The sequence below is a fragment of the Octopus sinensis genome, linkage group LG12 (assembly GCF_006345805.1).
Source record: "Octopus sinensis linkage group LG12, ASM634580v1, whole genome shotgun sequence".
NCBI lineage: Eukaryota > Metazoa > Mollusca > Cephalopoda > Octopoda > Octopodidae > Octopus > Octopus sinensis.
The window spans coordinates 14,686,530-14,691,900 of record NC_043008.1 but is presented as its reverse complement, the minus strand read 5'-3'; the positions used below and the strand labels follow the sequence as shown (position 1 = coordinate 14,691,900).

Below are 5,371 nucleotides of genomic sequence, written 5' to 3'. Positions count from 1 at the left end.
TGGGTCTTCTCAAGCACAGCATATTTCCAAAAGTCTCGGTCTTTGAAGATGTGAGGTTTATTTCCAGGAATATGCATCACATCCACACTACTATAGTAATGGAATGGTCTACCTTCGTAACACATTAGTTTTAAATTTCGGCACAAGGCCAGCAATTTCAAAGTGGGGGTAAATCGACTACATCGATCCCAGTCCACAACTGGCCTGAGATAATGAAAGGCTAATTCAACCTTGGTGGAATTTGAACTCAGAGCAAAAAAGATGGATGAAATGCCACTAAGCATTTAGTCTGGTGTGCTAATGATTCAGCCAGTCCATCAACTTACCTTGATGAAATATTACCAAACAGGTGGACTGGACAAAGAGGTTCAGTGGTATACCCTCTGCATTCACCGGACCTCACACCACTAGAGTCTTCTTCATAGGGATACTTAAAATAAAACGCTTTTTTTTTTATCTAGTTTCAGCTCAGAGCTGCGGCCATGCTGATGCACCGCCGTTTTGTGCCACACTGTTATTACTAAGAGCCTCCTCTAATATGTGGCACTTGGTGACGAATAGAGTTTGATATAGCTACCCTCATTTGCACCTCTTGCCGTGAGGTAGGTTCATCTGGGACTCTCGGCAGGAAGAGATCCAGCTTTGATTTAAAATACCCTACATCTACTTTGTGCAAGTTCCTCAGACTCTTTGGGAGAATATTAAAAAGCAGTGGGCCCTTGAAACCCAGGCTGTTGCAGTAACTGGTCCTGAAGCGTGATGGCATTGCTGGGATCTTTGGTACTATCATCTACGTTGTGCAAGTTCCTCAGACTCTTTGGGAGAATATTAAAAAGCTGTGGGTCCTTGAAACCCAGGCTGTTGCAGTAACTGGTCCTGAAGCGTGATGGCATTGCTGGGATCTTTGGTACTATCATCTACTTTGTGCAAGTTCCTCAGACTCTTTGGGAGAATATTAAAAAGCTGTGGGTCCTTGAAACCCAGGCTGTTGCAGTAACTGGTCCTGAAGTGTGATGGCATTGCTGGGATCTTTGGTACTATCATCTACTTTGTGCAAGTTCCTCAAACTCTTTGGGAGAATATAAAAAAAAGCTGTGGGTCCTTGAAACCCAGACTGTTACAGTAACTGGTCCTGAAGCGTGATGGCATTGCTGGGATCTTTGGTACTATCATCTACTTTGTGCAAGTTCCTCAGACTCTTTGGGAGAATATAAAAAAAAGCTGTTAGCCCTTGAAACCCAGGCTGTTGCAGTAACTAGTCCTGAAGCGTGATGGCATTGCTGGGATCTTTGGTACTATCATCTACTTTGTGCAAGTTCCTCAGACTCTTTAGGAGAATATTAAAAAGCTGTGAGCCCTTGAAACCCAGACTGTTACAGTAACTGGTCCTGAAGCGTGATGGCATTGCTGGGATCTTTGGTACTATCATCTACTTTGTGCAAGTTCCTCAGACTCTTTGGGAGAATATAAAAAAAAGCTGTTAGCCCTTGAAACCCAGGCTGTTGCAGTAACTGGTCCTGAAGCGTGATGGCATTGCTGGGATCTTTGGCACTATGCAGTGTTGACCCGTGGTACGATACCAGAAATACTTGACGAACTGAGGGCAACATTTGAGTGAAAATACACACACATATATAAACATTATGTTTCTTGATGTTTACAATTCTGTTGTGGCACATCATCAGTAATGCCTGGACCAGAATGGTCATTAGTTTGAAAATAACCATTCATGATAAAAATCAAATTCTGTCTGTAGATTCTATTAAATTTTGAAATTGAAATCTAATAAACACTGACTTTAATAAACACTGGTTTTATAGCAATTCAGTATGCGTATACACTTTTTAGGGACACCCTGTATATACACACATATATTCATTTATATATACATATGTATGCATTTAAATATATATATATAGCTATCGGTTTTTCTATATACATATATATATATATTATATATATATATATATATATATATATTATATGTATATATATATATGTATATATATATATGTATATATATAAAATTTAATAAACACTATATATTTTTATGAGCTACTAACAGCTCATAAAAAATATATACTCTGTTGTTTATTAAATAATATTTATCTCTCACCAGATGCAGTATTTTTTTTTTGGTTAAATTTACCATCATGGAACATTACACACACAGACACATACACACACACACACACACACACACACATGTATACATATTGTTGTGTCAGGGGTGAGTCATACTGCCTTAATGCCTTAATATCTAACACACTCACTAGTTCAGTTTTCTCTCATTTACATTCTGAGTTCAAATTCCGCTGAGGTCAACTTCACCTTTCATCCTTTTGGGGTCGACAAATTAAGAACCAATTGCGTACTGGGGTCGATCTAATCAACTGGTCCCACACCCCAAAATTTTGGGCTTTGTGCATAGAGTAGAAAGGATTATTATATATATATATATATATATATATATATATATCTGGCGTCCATGTCGGTGACACGTAAAAGCACCAACTGATTGTGGCCGATTGGCAGCCCCCTCTGTTCCCTGTGCCGGTGGCACGTAAAAAACACCCATTACACTCATGGAGTGGTTGGCATTAGGAAGGACATCCAACTGTAGAAACTCTGCCAAACCAGACTGGAGCCTGGTGCAGCTTCCATGACTTACCAGAACCTGGTCGAACCGTCCAGCCCATGCTAGCATGGAAAATCGAACGTTAAATGATGATGATGATGATGATGATGATGATGATATATATACACACTGGGTGACACATTGTGTACTTCAGCAAAACACTTCATTTCATATTGCTCCAATCACCCCCCTTCGATCAAGGGGGAATGTTGGCCTGGTTGCCTAGCCAGCAGTGTGGTGTCATTTGAAGGCTAAAACAATGCAAAATGCAAATTGTGACCAGCATTGTGTAACAGCATCTGAAAACCTGGTCAGACACGTGATCAGGTGATATATATATATATATATATATATATATGTATGTATGTATGTATGTATATATCTTTTATCCTTTACCTTTCATTCATTGAACTTTAGCCATTCTGGAGCATTGTCTTGAAGGGTTTAACCCAAAAAATTGAATCCAGTATCTTTTTTTTCTAAGCCTGGTAATTATTCTATAGGCCACTTTTTACCAAACTACTAAATTATGGAGATGTAAACAAAGCAACACCAGATGTAAAGCAGTTGTAAAACACACACACACACATGATGGGCTTCCTTAAAGTTTTCATCAACCAAATTCACTCACAAGGCTTTGGTCAGCCTGGAGCTAAAGAAGACGCATGGTCAAGATGCCATAGGGTTGGACTGAACTTGGAACTATGTGGTTCAGAAGCAAAATTCTTTTTTCTTTTTATTCTTTTTACTTGTTTCAATCATTTGACTGTGGCCATGCTGGAGCATTCCCTTTAGTCGTGAAAATTGACCCCAGGACTTATTCTTTGTAAGCCTAGTACTTATTCTATCGATCTCTTTTGCTGAACTGCTAAGATACGGGGACGTAAACACACCAGCAGTGGTTGTCAAGTGATGCGGGGGGGGGGGGGGACAAACACAGACACACAAACATATACACATACATATATAATGAAGGGCTTCTTCCAGTTTCCATCAACCAAATTCACTCACAAGGCTTAGTCTGGCCCATGGCTATAGTAGAAGACACTTGCATGAGGTGCCATGCAGTGGGACTGAACCAGGAACTATGAGGTTGGTAAGCAAGCTACTTACCACACAGCCACTCGTGTGCAAAAGAGACCGATAGAATAAGTACTAGGTTTATAAAGAATAAGTCCTAGGATTGATTTGTTTAAATGACTGAAACTAGTAAAAACCATGCCAAATCAGACTGGAGTCTGGTGCTGCCCCTCAGCTTACCAGCCCCAGTCAAATTGTCCAACCCATGCCAGCATGAACAACACGTTAAATAATGATGATGATGATATATATCTACACACAAACACACACACACACACACACACACACACACACATATTGTGGTACTTTGGTAGCCGGGCTTTCGATATGTGCGCATGAGTGCGTGTCTGAGTATCTTGGAAAATTCCAAAATCTTCCACCTCAACGATAAAGGAAAGAATCTTAAAATTATATTAGCAATAATCTCAGCATCGACCCAATGTGTGGAAATTTCCAGAAGAAAGCAAACGGACAATTTATTTATTTATTTACTTTTTTTTTTTTTTTTTCAAACAAAATCTTACAATTTCTGCAATTCAATAAATACCTAAGTTGGTAGGTAAATGGAGGAAGTAAGCCAGTTAAGTATATTTCATGGAATAATAATAAAAAAAAATCAATAAAAATATAGATTCCTATACTGATTACACCCACCAAATAATTGGTGTAGTCTCAGAATTTATCTTTATATCTCCTCAGAGGTAAAACTGTCTCTTGTGATCTGCGAATTTGTTTTAACAGCTTTCTTCGTATTTTGGCATTTTTAGTTCTACTTTGTATTAATTTGTTTTGTTTTGTTTGTGTTCTTTTTATTTGAAGCAGAGATATCTAATCTTTTGTAAAGTTTCCAATTTAACTACCAAAATTTTGTCGAATATTAGACTTTGCTTTTAACAATGACTGCATGTTATACACGGAATGAGAAATTTTTCAATAAGTCGGCTGTTAACCTTGACTTACTTTTCAAGATTGAGAGAGAAAAGAAGAAATAAAGAAACAATGCTTACCAAAATAACAGTCCCTGCCTCTTAATGACCAGTTCTATATATCATTGACACTGGCTGCTTGTCAAAAGCTTTCTTTTATAATCTGTTCCAATTTTCTGTTGCCAAGATACAAAACAAATGAAATATAAAAAAAAATTCTGTAAGTGATACAAAAAAAATTTTCCAAAAATAAAAAGTCTTTTATACACAAACTAAGACAAAAAAATTAATTAATCCCTATCTTCGTTATCAACATTATCAACATTTTAATATCCACTTTTCCATGTTTGTATGGGTAAAGACAGAGGTTATCAAAGCAGATTTTCAATGGCCTAACATGCTTTTGCAGAGTATTGGAAATGAATATTACAGTTCTACATTTAAGAGATGAGGAATTATGTACATTATTTACATTATTTACATTTGACGGATATTTGTCCTCATCTTGTTTGTTGTTAAACAGGTTTTCGCAAGCAGAATTTATTGTCCAAAGAAGGAAAGGTACGCATAAGTGGGATGGTTACACCACTGGCATAGGCCATGGGTTATGGTCTCACTTGGTTTGGCGGGTCTTCTCAAGCACAGCATATTTCCAAAGGTCTCGGTCACTAGTCACTGCCTCAGTGAGGCCTAATGTTCGAAGGTCATGCTTCACCTCTTCATCTCA

General features: G+C 37.9%; 1 protein-coding gene across 1 annotated transcript in view; it reads right to left on the bottom strand.

The window, feature by feature from the left end:
* The window catches only part of LOC115218085, a 98,475-nt gene extending 93,643 nt beyond the window's left edge, over positions 1–4,832 (bottom strand). Inside the window, exon 1 of the mRNA XM_029787863.2 lies at positions 4,726–4,832. The gene's annotated coding sequence lies outside the window, so the exon portion shown is untranslated. The remainder of the gene's footprint in view (positions 1–4,725) is intronic.
* Between the last annotated feature and the right edge of the window lie 539 nt (positions 4,833–5,371).